The following is a 20,727-nucleotide window of genomic DNA, read 5'->3' on the forward strand; positions in this document are numbered from 1 at the left end:
GAAAAGTTCGTAAGCCGAACACGACCCGAAGTGCCATTTTCCGCATGCGCAAAGCGCGATTTCCGCAATTTTCACGCTTTGCGCATGCACAGACCGCGCATGCCGCTTCTGCGCACGCGCGCGGGGCGAAAACACTTCCGGGGTTGCGCAGTTCGTAACCCGAACTGTTCGCAAACCGAGGTGTTCGTAACCCGAGGTACGACTATATTAGGATAAAACTGCACTGAAATGCTAGTGCATTTTCATGAGAATATATTTTTTTTAAAAAATTGCAAACTTAAGATCAGTTTTCCACATTTCTATATAAGTTTGCAACATTGGAAACATAAGAAACTGAGAAAAACCCAACCTGGCAGATTGGCCCATCCTGACTTAGGCCACATTAGTTGTCAAACTCTAACCTGGGGCAGAAGTACAAGGGGCCCTCCAGATTTTGCTGGACTACAAGTCCCACGTTCTCTGACCCTTGACCATTCTGGATGGGGGTGATGAGAGTTGGAGTCCAACAAAATCTGGACAGCCACCAGATCTCCATCCCCTGTTCTAGACCACTAGATTCTGGGACCGAGGGAAGCAGGTTGCCTGGCCGGCTAAGGACGCCAGGGGTGAAAGAATGGTCAACACAGACAGAAGGGAGGTTCTAGAGCAGGAAAGTGAGAACCAGAGGGGCCAGAGGCACATGCATACTGTTCAAAGCTGCCCAGAACAGCAAGGACCAAACTGGAAGCTCTGAGCCCACATGGCAGATTAAGATGGGCCATTGGTCTCATCTGACCAGAGTCCAGGCAGCATTGGCTGGCAGGGCGGAGCAGCATCGCTTACCTGGTTTTCCAATGCAGTGATCACTGCCATAAACCAAGAGGAAGAGAAGGAGTGTCATAGTGTTGGGTAGGCTGGTGTGGTGCTGGTGCAATGACGAAGCCAATTTGACTCTCAATAACACTGTGCCTGCATCACACCAACCTCCCCACTCTTATTCCCCACCTCCCTGGCAGCAACCGCTGGGAAGGCAGAGGAGCAATGACACCCCACCCCACCCCACCGCCAGCTCCTTCTGGGTTCAAACATCATTGATCTTGGCCCAGTAAAAAAAGAGCATCACATCAATCCCATCTCAATCTCATGAGTCATGAAAGAAAAGTTTCTATTTTAATCCTGAAATCACATTTTCTACATTTCTGAAATTACACTACGGCCACACTGGGGGTTTCTGCTATGCCCCCAAATACCCCTCCTCTGTTTTTAACATAACTTCCAGCATGAAGTATGAGGCTTATAAAGCTTGCTGACTATTCTGTCATTTTTTTGGTTGGCACTAATAAAGGTACTGTTTTGATTCCTCCTCCCTCCATCCTAAGGGACCAATGCAGCTGCAAACATTTTATAAGCAGACCAATTCAGGAAGAAAGCTTTGTTTTTCTGGTCTTTTCCTTTGCAAAATCATGAATTATCTTCCAAAGTTAATTTTTCACACTGTGTGGACATAATAGCCAGATGGCTTAGCTGTTCTTGTCTCAGAGAAGAATGTCTGCAGTTGGTCTGAAATCAGGTAGCTGTAGACCCAGTGACTGAAAAGCCATCAACATAAGCCAGAGGGAAGCAAGTTCAAATCTTTGCTGAGCTGTGAATGCTCCATATGTCAAGGAGAGCACCTCAAAGTCAGTTCTTTCACTCATAAAGGCTGTTATGGGGGTGAATGTGATGGTGACTTTAAAAGTACAACAGAAAATGCTATGCAAACTATAACAATGGCCAAGGCTTCATTCAGTTGATGCCCTCATAGGAATAAGGCTGCTCAATTTCTCATAAAATGCTAACGGAAGGGAACCCAAACACTTTAAGCACCTGAGGAGATACCTGCAGAGAATCAGTGGGTGCTGCTCAAATGGCCCCAGAGAGACAATTCAGAGTTAAGCATTTTTAAATCCAATTGATTTCCCTGAGAGAGTTAAGGATGCGCTTAAACATTTTCCACTAAAATCAATGGAACGTAAACGTGCTTGACATTAACTGGACTAAGTCCCATTAATTTCAGTGGAAATATTTAACTACATGCCTAACTTTCTCATGGAAAGCAATAGGGTTTAAATTTGGCAAAAAAAAAGCTTTTATTTGTCTGCTAAGTTGAGGCTAATTAGGATACCTACTTCACATGTTGAAGATTTTAGCAAACATTGGAAATAGAGCCATTTTGATTAGTTTTGCTAATTGCCAAGTTCCATTAAGCCAGCGGAGGGTGGGTGGAGATGACGCAATTCCTGGACTAAAATCATAGATTGCCATCTCCCTAGAAAGAAAAGGTGTAATTTGCTTCTGTTAATTTTGTTAGATATGTAAATTTAAAATGGCACATTGTCCAACACCGGTGCTTGCCTAAAAATAGCCTGTAAAAATATCAGTCAGCTTGGAGATGGGAGTATCAAGTTAGACCACCATTCATTTGGCTTCCTGAAGGTGCTGTTTCTGGGCAGATTGAAACTTGCCACCTCCAAACCCAGGTTGGGTTGTGCCATCCCTAGAAAAGAATGTTGATAACAATTCCAGAACACTTTTGATGTGGCTCTGTACTGCAGTTCCTGAATCTACTAGCATGTGTTTGCTTCCAGTAATGGGAAGGGAGCACTACAACTCACGGTTTGCATACAGAAAGCTCCCTGTTGAGTCCCCAGGAGGTTTGCTTATGAAGGTATTTGGGTGACATCGTAACCCAGCTAGGAAAGTCCACTGCTGGGCTCATTCTATGGCCTTCACTGAAGTATAAAAATATGCCAGTATTTTCCATGGATTGTGTGGTTTGAGCTCCATATTGAAAGTGTGGAATCTTAGTTGTGAAAACTTGAAGACCTGGTGGGACTATGTGCTGAGTGGATCAAGGCAGGGAAATGAGACTCTGACCATTTAACTTTCATGCTCAATTTGCAGTTCAACATGCATTAGCCACAAAGCACCTGGCGATCAGCAGATTTAAATCAGCATTATGGTCTAAGTGCCAAACTGGGTTCAAGATGAAACTACGTACATAATAACCACATGCTAAATTTAGCTTGGATCTAATCAACTTGACCACAACAATGCATCATGTTAATTGCCCCTTGGATGATGTGCTGCTTACACACAAGTACACGTCGATAAATATCAAATCTCTATGCTCCACTGTACCCTGTTTACCTGCCCCTCACCTGTTGCAGACATTGTTAGGACTGTAAGAGTCATTTGAAATGGGGTTGGTAGGTAGGAAATCACCATACCATTCCTGGTTAAACAGATACCTCCTTTGTAAGGCAGTGCCAGATACAACAGAGCAAAGGCCACAGCTCCTGCACCTTTAATAGCTGTGGAGAAGAGGGAATTTCAGCAGGCAGTTGCTTGTCAAAAGTGCTCTATCCTCTTTTGCATCTGGCTATTCTCCTTCTGTCCCATAATGGGATTGTATAGAATATGACTTGCAAAAGCCCACCTTGCAGATGTGACATTAGTAAACAAAACAGGATCAGATTTTCAGCCAGCTGAAACTATGCTGCTTTTGCATTGCAAAACAGCAGTGGCAAAACTTCACATGAACAGGTGAATCTCCAGGACCCTAGCAGGTTAAGGAAGATTCCCATTTTTATACATCTTAGCAAACCAGTGAGAAAAATTGTGTGTGGAAGGAAGCCCACATCTACTATCTCTCTAAACCAGAAGCTGTATTTAATCTCTGGAGAGCAAAGTTTCCCCTGGGAGGGGGCTGCTCTTGTTTCTTCTACCCACCTTCCATCATTCTCTCACAACAGCTTTCCTTCCAGTCCAGTTAACGGACACTCATTTCCTTCCTAACGAGCTCCGACACCAGGCACCGTGTCTGTATGTTAATAGCATCAAGTGCCCAGTGTCTTTTTACATTGCACTAGACGCAACAGACTATTAAACTGCAGCTGAATTAAAGACGAACCTCCCAGACATCCTGCTGCAGTCTTCAAGCTACATCCTCCTTTCAGTCTTCAAGCTACATCCTCCTTTCAGTCTTCAAGCTACATCCTCCTTTCAGTTCTACTGCAGACCAACTCCCCACACTGTAAGACACCAGCCAGAGCTTCGCTATTTGTCTGCAACATGGGCTCCGGTGAAATAAACATGCATCAGCTTTAAGCACAGACACACACACACACACACGTGCACAGCTAGGCTGCTTTTTAAAGTGTTTTTCAGCCTTACCTTTCAAGTTGACAGAAGCTTGCTTTCCTTTCCTTTCCTTTCCTTTCCTCCCTTCCTTTTCTTCCCTTTTACTTAGGGCAACCAAATAAACAGAGCAGATGGCTTTGAATGCCCAAGCCTGTCATCTGTAGCCTTGGCCCTTATAATCCAGGAGGCTTAGCTGGCTGGCTGGCTTCTTGGGTGTCAGGAAATGCAGGCAAGCATACAAGGAGTGCTTGGGAGCAATGTCTGTTTTCTTCTTCCAGGCTGCTTGCTGTGCTGTTGTGGATAGAGCTTGTCTTTGCTGGCAACTGCTGTCTCCCTTGGTCTGAGCGCTTCCCCACTCAGCCTGACAGCTCTAGCTACCACTTTTAAGGTGGCTCCCAATCCCTAGCTGCAATATTTTCTTTCTGCCAAAAAAACAAGGTTGCATCTAAGCTGTACCTCCTGGATCCTTCAGGCAACACGCTGGCTCTGTCTTCTCAGCAGGAACGGAAAAGAGTTCCCCCACCCAGCCACGACTGCAGAGAATGAGCTAGGGAAACATCCATCCTCTTCGACGGTTCTCTCTCTCTTTTTGTTACTTCATCGTGTGCTGAAATGTTTTGCTTGTTAAGGCTAAGCAGGAGTAAGTCTGTTTACACACAGCAAGAGTTCTATAAGACACCCACGGAAAGCCTTGGTGGAGTGTTGTCCCCACCTCCTAAGCACTCCCTTAAATTCATAACGCAAGTTGAATTGCCTCCCCATTTCTAGTTAATTCACTTCAATTTGTCATTAGATTTCATCTGGACTTGTGTAAATGCTAAGTGGGAGAACCCCCAGGCTCAGATGTCAAGGCCAGATCGCCAGCAGGGATTCAGAGCACAGCTAAGCTCATTCAGGCTGGTTTGGAGGGTAGCCCTCTCTTTTTTTTTTCCTAGGTGCCTGGAAACAGAATTCTGAAAGCTGGCCTCCTGTAGCACCCACACTGGCTGGCTGACAGTCCAGTGTTCTCTGTCCTTGCTTAATCATCATCATCCCACTTCAAAGTTATGCTTGTTAAATTGGATCAAGACTCATTCGAAAGGAGTTTCTGTTCCCAGTGTTGGGTCTGCATTTGCTCCGCTTCAGCCCTTCCAATATCTCTATCCACTCCCATTATGGGTAGAACTTGGGCATTTCTCTTCAAGGGTGATGTGCAAGTTCCTACTTTGCTTGATGCCTAGAAGCTTGGAAATACGATGTGTCACTGTCAATACCTGCCTCTTTTTGGGGCAGATACTTCAAGTTTTGTGCTAGAGTGCAGAACAAAGAGGAACAGAAAGCTTCCTTGTGGATGAGCCTTGCTGAAGAGCCTCCCTCCCTCCCCTTGGGACACAGAGATGCCTGCCCCATGACTGACCACACCCATCCCTTGTTAAAGATCTGTGCCACTCCTGTAAAAAGTCCTCAGAGATCCACAAGCAGTGCGAATTGGTATTCGGTGCATGCTTGTTTTGATGCATGTCCACAGATTGTTAACCATGTCACACGGCTGTCTGACTCCCCTGCTAAGAGGCTTTACTTATTCTGGTTGCACAACTAAGATGTAACCTCACCTAGGTGGGCGAGGTTACTGCCAGTCAATTGATGGGCTCTTTTTAGAGAGAGCAGGCAACTGAATGTGACAAACAGCAGTAACTGCACCTTCTTTTTCCTGTTCTAATTACATCTACACAGATTTCAGCAAAAGTAAGACCATGTCAGTATCAATGATCTATTCAGTGTCTCCTTGTGGCATCTGTGTAAAACATGTATGACCTACATTATCTCTAGAGCTGTAACCCAGTTGAAGGAATCTTGGTTAGTTGCATATGAGAAAAACAATAGCTTTATGGGGCAAAGCATGCTTTTTGGCTACAATCCTGAACGCTTCTCTGGGCATAAACCCCACAGAATTCAGTAGGACTTACTTCTGAGTAGCCATCCGTTTGATGATGCACACATTTGTCACAACAGGAAGAACACACACTGCGTTTTCTCTTAAGCGTGACACCTGCAGGGTTGTTTTTTGTTTGTTTTTTTGCACACACACACAAACAAACACACACTACATGTATTTTTGAAAAACTGGCTGATTAATCAGAGGCACACTTTTAGTTGATGGAAATGTTTTAACTGATGGATGTGACTGATTATTCAACTAATATTGCTGCCCTAAGGATCTTTACAGAAATCCTCTGGCAAGTAGGGTTAGCCTTGTTTATGGTGCTGAAAATTTGTACTGGTGTGAAGCATGAGGAGATCATTTTGTTCCAACATGCTGTGCTGCAACAAAAACATGTGAAATGCCACATGTCTAGACTTAGAGCTGCATGTTGATCAAGGAGACCTTCTGGTATTGAATCTGGGCTGGGGGGAAACAGTTCAAAGCAGCTGTGAGAGGCAGGGCAGATTTTGGTTCCCACACCAGCCTGCTCATTTTGATCAAAGTGAGTCTCCACAACCCCTGTTTCGCAGCTGGATGGCTAATCATGTGCTTAGCAGACATGTGCATACAACCAGTTTGCCCCCTTAACTTCTCAGGATTGTCGTGAAGATCATCAAAATACTTAGTAAATTAAGAGGGCAAAATAAAACGTAAGCCCGCGGGAACAGGTGCCATAATAAGCTCAACATACTGGACTGGTGTATCATTTCTGAGTTAAGCATTTTAGGGCATTGCCAAGACCAGGATGCTTTTCCTACTTTCACAATGGAAACTTCACTAGTGGCCAGTGAGTCTGATTCATCTCCCCCTCAAGTCTGCAGCAATGGCAATGCGGGTTCACCATCATGGTGAGCACGCTTTGCGGTGGGGGCTTAAGAAACCACTCCTGAGTCCAAAGGTGGGGGCATGAGTGGTCATTCCTCTGTTGCTGGGCAAATTCTGATGTTGCGATTTTGTGGGTCAGCCCCCTGGGTTTAAAAGCAAAGGAAAGAGGTTTCTCTTTCTCTTTGGCTGCGTTTCGGATCCCCACCCTCCCTCCGCTGTTTTTAGGCCTCTGTGTTGACATTGCTGTGCCTCTCATGGGGTCGCCTGGATTCGGGGGCCTGGTAGGAATTTTTCCATTTGGCTGATTGGCTGGTGCCATCTGGTTTTTGCCTACTGCATAGCAAATAAGTCACAACTTGTAAGGTTGGCGGTTAGGCATTGGTTATTGGTTGTATATGGGGTCTGTTGACTTCGTTGGCCCCTTGTGTTAATGCCTGAGCCCCTGGGAGCCTTGGGGGGGGGAGAGGGGAGAGCCTATTGGACCCGACTCCCTGTCTCTCCCTGTAGGGTTTCCCCTTGTTGACAAGGTGAGTTTATTTCTGTCCTTAGGTGACAGTTGGAGAACCAATGCCTACGCAACCACTCACTGGTTTGATTTGTATTCAATAAAAGTTGTGGCCAAATTAATGCCAAAAACCATTAAACAAAAATTCTGTCTGTGGTGTGAGTTATTTGAGGGGAGGTTTTGGGGACCTCCACACGCAATTGGCCTTGCAAGCAAAGAGAGCAAAGACTCACGCTTGCTGTTTTTCTAGCCAGGGTTTGCTACACCAACACCAACACCATTCATTCATTCATTCATTCATTCATTCATTCATTCATTCATTCATTCATTTATATTTTCATTTCACCTTTTCCATACATGTGGCTTCCAGGAGGTCTGCTTGGCTTCAGTAAAGTGACAGTTTCCTGTGCCTCCTGGGACCCTTTGGGGTCAGCTAGAGTGCTTTCCATTTTAGTTCAGTTGCCATGTCATGTTTAATTCATTTTATTAAAAGCATTTCTGCCTCTCCTTTTGGTTCAGAAAGTTTGAAGCGTTGCCAACAATGGGGGGTTTCCCCCTGAAACAAGCACCAGCTTCATCAGAACCACAACATGGGAGGAAAGGGTAACACTCAACACTTAATTATCAGCCCCACACCCAGCTGATGCTATTTGCATCTTCGGAAAACAAACCCTGTGTGTATTAAGTGCCAATACGTATCTAATGTTACTCGTAGCTTGGCCTTAAAAGGCCTGGGCCCTGCTGGCAGAGTTCCTGGTTTGAGTTTACCACTGGCTTTCAGTTAAAGCCTTAATAACAAAGGTCACTCTAAGGGTGGCAAGCTCACTGCTCACACATCCTAAGAGGTAATTGGGTTACTCTAGCTCAAGTCTGTGCATGGATAATGGGGGCTGTGCATGCATTAGATGTACAGTAAAAAAGAGATGATGCTTTATGAACCCTCTCATCACCACCAGACCTCAATTTAGGTCACAGCAGTGTAAAAATGCAACAGTTAAAACAAATTACAATTAAAAGAATGGGTGCTTAAAAAATTCTTTACAAAATAGAAATTGTGCAAACCAAATACACTAGAAGCAACATAGATAAGCAATACAGCAATACTGCACACGATATAACTAAGATACCTATGATGCAATTACAAGGGGCCATGCTGGCGATAGGGCAATGGTAGCAGGTAGATTCATATTTGTGTTCTTTTTTAAGACAATGCATGTGCACCCATGTGATAGAGTAGAAGAAGAATATTCTTTTGTGAAACTAATGGCTTACCCATCCTTCCTCTTGTCCCACTGCTTTCCCCTGAGGAAAACTGCTCTTTAATGCTCAGTTGGAGCAAACAGCCGGAGAAAGCCCAAATTGCCATTTGCTCCGACTGAGCACTAAAGAGTGGGTTTTCCCTGCGAAAACCGCTCAGACCTGGGCTTTCCAGGCACAGGACACGCAGAAGTGTGGACAAGCCCAAAATCAAATATCATTTCCAGAGGGTGCATCTGTTTAATTAGACTGTAGTTCGCTGCAAGAGACCCTCTGGAAATTATATTTGCATCTGTTGAAGTGGACCCTAGTCCATGAAAGTTTATTCCATAATAAATTTGTTAGTACTTAAGCTGCCACAAGACTCTTCATTATTAACTTCTGTTAACTGTTTTTAACTCTAAACCAGGGCATGAAAATTGGACCTTGCCACTAGCGATGACTTAGTGGTTCTCTTAATCATACAAAATGTATCCGTCTTTATCATAAGGGCACTGGTTGAATTCCTTGCTGGGGAGATCTCTTATTTTAGCAGCTACCTCTGGGAATACTCAGAGGCGTAGGAAGGTCAGGTGATACCCAGCATTACTTGTCACCCCCCCCCCCACACACACACACTGTGTTTTTTTTGCCTGCAAAAATGGTTTTACCTTATTTCGTATTTTCTTACAAAGGAATGTGGATTCTGGGCCTCTGATAACAAGTAGGCGACTATGGACAGATACTTAAATCTACAGGATGGATTGTGTTTTGGCTTGTGTTATTTTATTTATATTTATTGTTTGTTTATTTAATAAAATTTATTTAAAAAAACCTGGAAAGTGGTTTACCAAAACAAAAAACACCACAGCAGCAAAATCAAGAAAAATTAACAATCCCCACCCCCTCCCCACCCCTTCTCTACATAAGTGCCTGGGGACTCCTATTTCACTGTATCTGAAGAAGTGTGCATGCACACGAAAGCTCATACCAAAATAAAAACCTAGTTGGTCTTTAAGGTGCTACTGAAGGAATTTTTTTATTAATCCTACCTTAAGACATACAAAAGCTAAAATATTAAGATTAAAATTACTTCAACTTCCTAAGCATCTCGGTTTGCTTGCCTAAAGAAGAATGCTTTTAGCAGGTGCCCAAAAAGAGTCTAGCAAAGGCACGTGCTTTGTTGCAATAGGCGGGGAGTTCCAAAGTGCAGGTGCTGTCACAGTAAACAATGCAGTACAGATACGGTATTATGTAGAACCTGTAGTAGTGCTTGAAACTACTGAAGGGGAGGTTTTATTTATTGTGATTTCACCATGCTCTGTATTATCTGAAAAGGAAAACATTTATTTAAATAACAGGACTGATCTCATCATCATGATCAGTGGGACTTATTCCCAAGCCGGCGGTGCGTAAGATGGGCTGCAATCCTATGCACCCCTTGCATCCAACTTGTGCCTAAAACTCTGCACAAGCCTGCACCAGAGAATTGTAGAGTTTGAAGGGACCCCTGAGGGTCATCTAGCCAAACCCCTGGGGCAATGCAGGAATCTCAACTAGACTATCCCTGACCGATGGCCACCCGTCTTCTGTTTCTCCCCTCAGCCAGGACACACAACAATGGAGACTGGAGGTGGGGAAAAGATAAATTTTGACAACTAGACCATCCCTGACTGATGGCCATCCTTCTTCTGTTTTTCCCCTCAGCCAGGACACACAACGGATAAAGACACAACAACGGAGACTGGAGGTGTGGGGGGGGGGAAGCCCAGCGGAGGGTAAGGCATACGGCGGATCATAAAAAACTTTTTTTTGAAAATGCCTGCTCAAAAGGTCTTATCTTACTAAACTAGGGATTATATAGCTATATCTGAAATTTCATGCATCTCAGTTAATATATTGACCCTGCTCCACTGAATTGAAATTTCAGCCTCCATGACAGGAAAACGGCCAAGCAAACAGCTATTTTCATGGAGGAGGGTCACGATATTAACTGATATGCATGAAATTTCTTATATAGCCTAAGAAGAGGGTGGTAAAGCAGGGCAATCATTTCAGTTCTTCCCTAGTGGACATTTATTGCTACAAGAGACAGAGAGACAAGATTGCTACCATGTTTCTGAAAATATATTGTCCATATGTAAGTCACAAGAATATACAGAACATGGAGAAAACTGAAGGGCCATTGCAATGTTTTCCTCTTTCCTAATGCAAGACCAGTCCCTTGACATCACAACTGAGGCTGTGTTCTGCTCCCAAAACAGGAAGGCCTGGTGTGCTCAGACAACCAACCCTCAAGTGTGTTATTATGGCAGCCCTTCAGTCAAAAGCTTCCTCTTTCTCTCTCTCTCTCATCTCTCTGTTAATTTCCTTCAAAAACAAAACAAATGAAGGTTCTGAGCATTTTCCTTCATGGCAAAGGTTGAATTTTCCTAAGGAACAAAACAAACCACAGCAAACAAAATATGCCAAAATAGATAAAAAGCTTTTCCCCTTTCTTTCCATGACGTGCATGCTTTAATGCCAAGAGGCGACACTATTTCAGGCATGTTGTATTATTTATATCTAATCATATTGCACTATATTCATTTTAGAATATATATAGAGGGGGTTCTGACTTCAAAACGCTGAAAAAGAGCAATTATGTCTTAAGCTGACGAGAAGTTGATGGGGAAGACTCACCTCATTTGCGTAACATAACACACACATGTACTTTCACCCACAACTTGCTTTTGATCCGAATGCTTATATTTCATGTGTTTTTCAGCTCTTCTCCATTACCTTGCTTCTGATTCCCTCTGTTTTTGCTGAGAATCTAATAACATGCTGAAGGCTGGGTAGGGGAGATGAACAATTTATGATATGAGGAACCAGTAAAATCCCAGAAATATTTTTAAGAAAAATCAACCTCCCCTCCCCCCCCCAAAAAAAGCCTGGTAGGGGGAATAAAATGCAGGTTTGTGGGAAACATGTAAAAAAATCTTCCATGGGTACATGTGAATATATGAATTTCCCTGTTCTTCCTCTGTGTGTATTAATTTCTTCTTTTCTTGACAGTAATACAAGTATTATTTGTATTATTTTCAGTATTACTTATGGTATTACCTTGAAAAGGATTATTTCACTTCCCCTCCCCCACAAAAAAAGTTATATGGGTTTTCCTTGTGCCTTGAAACTTAGCAGATTAAAAAAAATATTTTTAACTCTAACAGCAACCCATTAAGCAACCAACTTGGTTTAGATGTTGCATATTGTTGGAACCTACATAAAAACATGTACAGCCATAGCAGGCCATAAGTATGTTCACCAAACTATATACTTAATTCCCAAATTTGCAGTGCAGTCCTAACTACTCAGAAGTAAGTCCTACTGAACCCAATGGAGTTTACTCCCAGGTAAGTGAGATTATTCAGATGCATACTATGGTGTGGTAATATTTTTTCTGAGGTATAGCTACACCATTATTGTGACACTTGTTTCCAGCGACACCTTATCAGATCACGACTTTGCTGCTTGTTGAAAGCTCTGATGCTATGAATCATTTGTTTCTGTTAGCTATAGAAAAGCCATATTGGCTGGACCCAGAAATCACTCCTCCTGTGTGCTGTGGAGATTTCTAATTACTATTAGCTAGTCGAGTTCCTTCCTGCGATTAATTAATAGTTTCCATTCACTTTTAAGCACTATTAAGAAATGAATCATTATTCTGTTGGCTAGCAGACAACCATGAGACAAGAATAAAAAATGGGCCCCATTTTTGCTGAAATTTAAAGCTTTGGAGCAATAATTCTTGCTATTCATAGAAGGTTTGTGTGAGGGACAGGGGATATCGCGAAGTCCCTCCCCTCCTGAGTTCAAGCCAATCACCGAGCACAGGGGAAAGCAGAGAGAGTTCCGATTCCAGTAGGGAAGCAGGAAGTCGGGTCCGAGGCTCAGGCAAGGTAGAGGAGCCAGGGTCCCAGGCGGGACAGGAAGGGGCGAATAAGGGAGGGAGACCCATCCCCCCAACGCCAGAACTACGCAGAAAGAGGAGGGGAAAGAGGATGGGTCTGCCAAAGCTTTTGTGTTGGAGAAAGACGCGCCAAAAGCCATTAGGAGGTTCTGAAACCGACTGATCACATCACTCCGTGTAAATAGCATGACTTCAGCACTGTAAATACGCAGCACCAATAAAAGAATAAAATGCAGAGCTGCGTAGCGTCGTTACTCTGAAGTAGTCCACTCCGGCCACTGTGACAGCAACCTCCTAATCCTTTTTTGGGCTACTTTGGAGTTGCCGGGATGAGCGTGTCAGAGGCGGAGAAATGGCGGCAGATCGCGGAGCAAGCCCAGCAAGAACTGCAGCAGCTGTCGCTGCAGGCGCAGGGGGAATTGAAGGCAGCTAAAGAAGAGACTAGGAAGGTCCAGGACGACCGGCTACAACTTGCGGAACAGGTGAGAGCGCTACAGGAAAGAGAGCAGGAATTAAGGGCGGTGGCGGTAGACCTCCAAAACAAGCTGGATGCAGAGAAAAACAAGGCGGGAGGGGCACCCCAAGTCCAAGTGCTGCCAGGAAGGAGAGCCGGGACGCTAGTAAGCAAGTTCAATGGAGACCCGAGGGAATATCAGGGCTTTGAGACTGAGATTGTGTATGCTCTTGAGCTGCACCACGCTGAGTTCCCTGATGATGAGCACAGGGTAGCGTTTATTGTGGAGCACCTTACCGGGGCAGCCAGGGAGTGGCTAAGACCGTTAATCGCAACAAAGAATCCTTGCATGAAGAATGTCAAACTATTTCTAGAAGGTTTGAAAACGATGTATTCGTCCGATAGTCATATGGACCAGACTAAGGAGGAACTTCATAATTTACGCCAAGGAAATATGACAGTTCGCGCGTATTGGGCGAAATTCACCATGCTGGTGCACAGATTGGGGTGGGAACTCGAGTCACCCCCAATGCAAGCGGCGTTCTACTTGGGGTTGCATGAGGAGGTGAAGGATGAGCTCTCGAGAGGTCCAAAGCCCAGTAATATGGATCAGCTGAGCAAAGCGGCTCTGGCGGTGGGGGTGAGACAGGAATCCCGGTGGAGCGACAAGCAAGCAACGCGCGCAAAGCGGGCTTGGTTCCCACGGTCGCAGGAAAAGCCACTCCCCCAACAACCCTTTCAAGCCACGCCTGGGGCCAGTCAGGACCAGGAACCCATGCAGATTGATAGCGCGCGCGCGCGGGCTTTTCAAACCCCAGCGGCGCCAAGACGCAAGGAGGGAAGGGGTGGGAATTGCTTTCTCTGCAACTCCCCCCAGCATCTCGTCAGAGACTGCCCACATCGCAGAGAGTGGCAAGGAAAGGCGGGAACGGTTGTGCCCTCCCCCACTGACGCAGCACCACAGCAGGGAAACGGGAAAGCCTGGCTGCAGGAGACAAGGGGCAGCAGCCAGGCACAGTCAGCAAACAACAGCCCCAGCCCACCCACCCGCACAAAGAGGAGCAGAGCCAGCCCACCCCTCCCAGAGCAGGAGTGGTTCTAGAAGTGACGCTCACGCTCCCAAATGGCTATCCCCTGACGGTCCTCGCCCTAATTGACAGTGGGGCGTCAGCGAACTTCTTCTCGAGAAACTTTGCAGAAGAGCACCAGATCCAGCTTCTGCAGCTGGATTTTCCTCTGCACGTGGCAACCATTGACGGCAGAGAACTGCTGGGAGGGGCCATCACGCATCAACCCCCCCCCCCATGAGAATGACGGTGGGAAGGCACTCAGAGACACTGGCATTCAACGTCACCACCATCTCAGACCCCCCCATCGTCTTGGGCATGAGCTGGCTGGCGCGCCACGACCCCTCCATCAGTTGGCACCAGAGATGCATCACTTTTGGATCGGACTTTTGCCTGGAACATTGCATGCAGCACCAACCAGGGGAGGGGCCTCCGATAGCCACGGTGGCCACCATGCACATCAAAGGGGGTGAGGCGATACCCAAGCCGTACTGGGACCTGCAGGAGGTCTTCAGCGAGGCGGAGTCCGACCACCTACCCCCACACAGGCCTTTTGACTGCCAGATCAACCTGGTGCCAGGGGCAACTATACCCCCAGCCAAGCTGTACGCCATGTCAGACCAGGAACTGGAGGATCTGCGCGCTTTCATCGACAAGAACCTCAAGCGGGGGTTCATCAGAGAAAGCAAGGCAGCAGGGGGCAGCCCGGTCTTCTGGGTGGACAAGAAAGACACGCAACAGCGCCGTCTGGTGGTGGATTTTAGACGACTGAATTCAGTGACAGAGCCAGTGGCTTTCCCCATGCCCAGAGTGGATGATCTCCTGACAGCGGCACGCAGGGGCAAGATTTTCACCAAGCTAGACCTAAGAGGGGCGTACAACTTGATCAGGATCCGGGAAGGCGATGAATGGAAAACCACGATGTTCACGCCTCTGGGCTCTTTTGAATATCTGGTGATGCCCTTCGGGTTGCAAGGGGGCTCAGCATGCTTCCAGGCCTTCATGCACCACGTCCTGGGGTCCCTCCTTTTCAGGAAATGCTTGGTCTTCCTGGATGACATCCTTATCTACTCCGATGACCCAGTGCAGCATGTGAAGGATGTCAGGGAGGTGTTGCAGCGCCTGAAGGAGAACCACCTGTATGTGAAGCTGGAGAAGTGCAAGTTTCACACCAAGGAGGTGGACTTCCTAGGCTACAAGCTGTCAGACAAGGGGCTGGCGATGGACAAGGACAAGGTGCAGGCCATCCTGGACTGGCACAGCCCCAGGACGCGCAAAGATGCCCAACGCCTACTAGGCTTCGCCAACTTCTACAGGAAGTTCATCAAGAACTTCTCTCGCGTTACGGCTCCCATCACTGACTGCCTGAGAGGCAAGCAGAAGTTCAGGTGGACGCCAGAGGCGCAAGCAGCGTTTGAAAGCCTCAAGAGGGTGTTCGCCTCAGACCAGAACCTGTTCCACGTGGTTCAGGACGCGCCCCTACGCGTGGAGACAGATGCTTCTGATAAAGCTGTGGGCGCCATTTTGTTGCAACTGGACGCCAACAGAGAGTGGAGACCCTGTGCCTTCTTCTCCAGGAAGTTGACCCAGCCAGAGCGAAACTACACGGTGTTTGATCGGGAACTTCTTGCGATCCACGCTGCGTTCCAGCACTGGAGACACTTCCTGGTGGGCGCCAAGCACCCCATCCAGGTGTGCACAGACCACAAGAACCTGGAGTTCTGGAGAACTGCCAGGGTGCTCAACCAGCGGCAGATACGGTGGGCAGAGTTCTTCTCGAACTTCAACTTCTCCATACACTACATCCCGGGAGAGCAGAATGTCAGGGCGGATGCCCTCTCCCGCAAGCCAGAGTACATGGAGGAGGAGGCGCCACCGGCACCCAGGCACATCTTCCCCCCGTCAGCTTGGTCCTGCGGAGCAGCAGTGGTAAGCGAGGCAGAACTCACAGCACTGACGGCAGCGGATGAATTTGCCAACCGCATCTTCAGAGAACTGAGAGGGGGGGGGAGCAGGCAAACGACTTTGCAGAACGCAGGGGGCTGCTTTTCTACAAGGGTGCACTGTACCTGCCCACCACCAAGCTTAGACGTACGGTCCTCAAGCAGATGCACGACAACCCAACGGCGGGTCATTTTGGGAGGGACAAAACCGCTCACCTAGTCATGAGACACTTCTGGTGGCCAGGGGTGCGGGAGGATGTGAGGGATTATGTAAGGGGCTGTGACACCTGCCAGCGGGCAAAGGTGGTCAGAGCGCCACCAGCAGGTTTGCTGGAGCCCTTAGCCACACCGCACAGGCCGTGGGAAGTAGTGTCCATGGACTTCATCACAGACCTGCCGTCGTCCAGGGACAAGACCGCAGTGTTGGTGGTGGTGGACCTCATGTCCAAAATGTGCCACTTTATACCGTGTGCCAGGGCGGTCTCTGCAGAAGACACAGTCAAACTGTTTGTGGATCACGTATTCAGACTGCATGGATTACCTTTAAGGGTTATTTCGGATCGTGGCCGCCAATTTGTTTCCAGGTTCTGGCGGCGGCTCATGAACCTCCTGCAGGTGGAGGTCAGCTTGTCGACGGCTAGACACCCGCAGACCAATGGACAGGCGGAGAGGGTCAACGCCATTCTGCAGCAGTACCTGAGATGCTACGTCAGCCAGCGGCAAACGGACTGGGTGGATCGCCTGCCACTGGCAGAATTTGCCTACAACAATGCGGTGCACGTCTCCACAGGGGTGTCGCCCTTTAAGGCCAATTACGGGCGTGACCTCAGATCTTTCCCAGAGAGGGAGGGGGAGGAGGAGGAGGAGGGCCCACAGGCTGAGGATTGGGCAGAGGAACTGGAGACGGTGCACCAGCAGCTCAGAGAACACTTGGAGAGAGCCAAGGAAGCGTACAAGAAGGGGGCAGATCGCCACAGGCGACCGGGGGAGGTCATTAGGGTGGGGGACAAAGTGTGGTTGTCCTCGGAGGGCCTTCCCATCAGAGGGCGATGCAAAAAGCTGGCGCCCAGAAGGTTGGGCCCCTTCACGGTCACGCAACAGGTCAACCCGGTGGCATACAGGCTGGCACTGCCAGAGGACATGAGGGTGCACCCTGTGTTTCATAGATCGCTGCTGTCGCCGTACAGGGAAAGCAGCAGGCTCCGAGACAGCGAACAAACCCCTGAGGGAGGGGGGGAGAGGGAAGGCAGGGAGCAACTCAATGAGGCCACGGCCATCCTGGATTCAAGGTGGGGGGTGGGGGGACTGGAGTACCTCATGGCATGGGAGGATGCTCCACCGTCCCAGAATGAATGGGTCCCAGCCACTCAGATACAGGAGGAATTCCTGGTAGAAGAATTTCACGCACTCTTTCCCCATAGACCCAAGCCCTGGCACATGGAAAGGGAGGGGGAGGGGGAGGAAGCACGGGAGAGCAGTTCACCATGGCGCTGGGAAGCGGAGTTTGAGGAACCAGAGGATGAGGTATGGGTGTCACCGAGATCCACCCAGTCAGAGGAAGGAGCAGATTGGCAGAACATTTTTACCCCCACCAGCTCTGACGCCACGGACTTTTTGGGATTCCCATCCTCCCAGGCGGAAGGGGGGGGCTTGCAGGACTGGGGGGAGGTGTTCACACCAACGGGCTCGGAAAGCACTGAGTTCTTAGGCTTCCAGTCGTCACCGACACCTGGGGGGGACCTGGGGAGGGGTGAAGGAGAGCTTGGGAGGGGGGTGGATGTGAGGGACAGGGGATATCGCGAAGTCCCTCCCCTCCTGAGTTCAAGCCAATCACCGAGCACAGGGGAAAGCAGAGAGAGTTCCGATTCCAGTAGGGAAGCAGGAAGTCGGGTCCGAGGCTCAGGCAAGGTAGAGGAGCCAGGGTCCCAGGCGGGACAGGAAGGGGCGAATAAGGGAGGGAGACCCATCCCCCCAACGCCAGAACTACGCAGAAAGAGGAGGGGAAAGAGGATGGGTCTGCCAAAGCTTTTGTGTTGGAGAAAGACGCGCCAAAAGCCATTAGGAGGTTCTGAAACCGACTGATCACATCACTCCGTGTAAATAGCATGACTTCAGCACTGTAAATACGCAGCACCAATAAAAGAATAAAATGCAGAGCTGCGTAGCGTCGTTACTCTGAAGTAGTCCACTCCGGCCACTGTGACAGTTTGGATGGTCAGTCCATCTCTGATTGTGAAGTTGTTATAACACTGAGGTCCTCTTTGGGCTCTAGATGTGCAGCACAATCCTGCACATGTCTACTAAGAAGTAAACGCCATGAAGTCCATTAAGGTCAACTCCCAGGAAAATGTATGTAGGATTGCAGCTGTGAGACCTAACGTGGGGTAGCGGTTAGTGTGCTAGACCAGGCCCAGGCCCGTAGGGTTGCCATATTTTGAAGAGTAAAAAAGAGGACAGCTTTTGCGACTTCTACTTTTAACTATGGGTCGCTAGGACAACTCTACCCATGGAAAAGAGGACATGGTATCTCACTCCTTCCAGGCTATCAGAAATGTATAAGAACTTAGCGAATGTGTGCTGGAGGTGTGGAGGGAATAATGGAGACATGTTCCACATGTGGTGGACATGTGGTAAGATTAAGATATTCTGGGGGGGGGGGGAATTTACGGTGAATTTAAAAAGATGGTGGGAATAACCTTTACCCAAAAAAACGGAGGCATTTCTACTGAGCATAGTAAATAAGGACATTCCAAAACAATCAAGGGAAATATTCTTATACGCAACGGCTGCGGCCCGAATTCTAGTAGCTAGAGGTTGGAAGGAAAAGGGGGTTCCTAAAATTACAGATTGGCAAAGCAAAATACAGGAATTCGCCGAGATGGCGCAACTGACAAGCAATCTCAGAGGAAACACGAAACAAATTTGTGCAGAAATGGGATAGTTACAGGAAATATGTTCGAAAATATAGTAATAATACTGTTTCCATGCTAACATTCGAGTGATCAAGGAAGAATACGAAGACGAATTATAAAGGAAGGCGAGATAGTGTTCTCAGAATGTATTAGATAAATGGTTATAGGAAAGGCAAATATTTTGAGTACATTCAATTTAAAGACAAAGTATATACACTGGGTAATGACAGGAAGTCACAATGGAATATTTAAAAAGTATATATACACACACACACACACACACACACACACACACACACACATATACACACACACAGTATATATATATTCTTTCTCTTTTTTCTTTTTTTACTCTTTTTAGTTTTAGGGAAGAAAGAAGAATATAAAAATAGTCAATAAAGATGTGATACTTAATTTTGTATTTGTATTTATTTTGCTGTATTGGTGCTGGTGGTTTCATGATGTATGGAAAAGCAATAAAATTTAATAAAATTTTTAAAAGGAAAAGAGGACGTGTCCTGGAAAAAGAGGACATATAGCAACCCCGCCTGGGAGAGACCAGGGTTCAAATCCCCACTCAACCATGAAACTCCCTGAGTGATACTGGGCTAGTCGCTCACTCTCAGCCTAACCTACCTCAAAGGGTTGTTGTGAGAATAAAATGGGTAGAGGGAGACTTATGTACGCTACCTTGAGCTCATTGGAGGAACGAAAGCGGGATATAAATGCAACAAACAAATAAACAAGCCCTCCACTGAGACGTACAGTGGTACCTCTACTTACGAATTTAATGCATTCCGAATGCACATTCATAAGTCGAAAAAATTTGTAAGTCGAATCCCATAGGAATGCATTGGGAGAAAAAAATTCGTAAGTAGAAGCAACCCTATCTAAAAATTCATAAGTAGAAAAAATCCTATCTAAACCACATCCAAGATGGCGGATGGAGCTCCATTCGTAAGTAGAAACATTCGTAAGTAGAGGTACCACTGTACGTACAATACCTTTACACTCAATAGTGGGAGGGATCTTTGAGCTCAGTCCTCCAGAATGGCCATGCTCCTGTTATCCTGCTGTTCGAAAGGATGCTGGTACTACTCTATGCACCCTTTGTCTAACAATGGCTGATTTGGGTGGCAGTGATGTTTCTGCCCATTGGCAGTGATACCAGGTATAATCTGGAAATGTCATCCGTCAATAGTGGGCATAACCTGTGGTCAGCAGATGGAGCCCTGTTGGGGGTATCACCACTGGTACTGCCTACTTGGCACTGACCATGACACAGCCTTCTTGGGGAAAGTTCTCTGGTGAGGGGTGTCTGTCTCTCTCATTAACATTTAGGAGGAATTCTAAAATGTTCCTATTTGCTCAGGCAATTGATGGCTGAAAGACACTCTTCTTGGCAGCCACGAAATTATTAGCAGTGAGAATATGTGGTTGTTTTTCAATGTCTCTCACATGTTCCTTAACGCTTTTAAATGTTTTATTTTTAATCGCACTGCTTCGGTGTTTGCTGTTGGCTGCCACGGGCTCCTCTGGGAAGATAGGTGGGATAGAAATTTAATTAATTAATTAATTAATTAATCGTTAATGTCAAGGGGAAGTGGTGGGGGGAGGTGTCTACGGGGACATCATGGATGGGGTGGGTAGAATCAGTACCCAACAGTGAATACATTCAAGTGATTTATGTGCATAAAATATTATTAACA

General features: G+C 46.9%; 1 protein-coding gene across 7 annotated transcripts in view; it reads right to left on the reverse strand.

Moving 5' to 3' along the window:
* The window catches only part of DGKG (diacylglycerol kinase gamma), a 180,592-nt gene that overhangs the window by 110,558 nt on the left and 49,307 nt on the right, over window positions 1-20,727 (reverse strand). For 5 of the 7 annotated variants that reach the window (XM_088670736.1, XM_035132701.3, XM_088670738.1 and 2 more), the window contains exon 1: window positions 4,195-5,689. The exons of 1 other annotated variant lie outside the window; for it this stretch is intronic. The gene's annotated coding sequence lies outside the window, so the exon portion shown is untranslated. Of the gene's footprint in view, window positions 1-3,931; window positions 4,103-4,194; window positions 5,690-20,727 lie in introns of those variants that run through there. One more of the 7 variants, XM_088670732.1, reaches the window with a different exon arrangement.

This window comes from Zootoca vivipara, chromosome 5 (genome assembly GCF_965207765.1).
Source record: "Zootoca vivipara chromosome 5, rZooViv2.hap1.1, whole genome shotgun sequence".
Classification (NCBI taxonomy): Eukaryota; Metazoa; Chordata; class Lepidosauria; order Squamata; family Lacertidae; genus Zootoca; species Zootoca vivipara.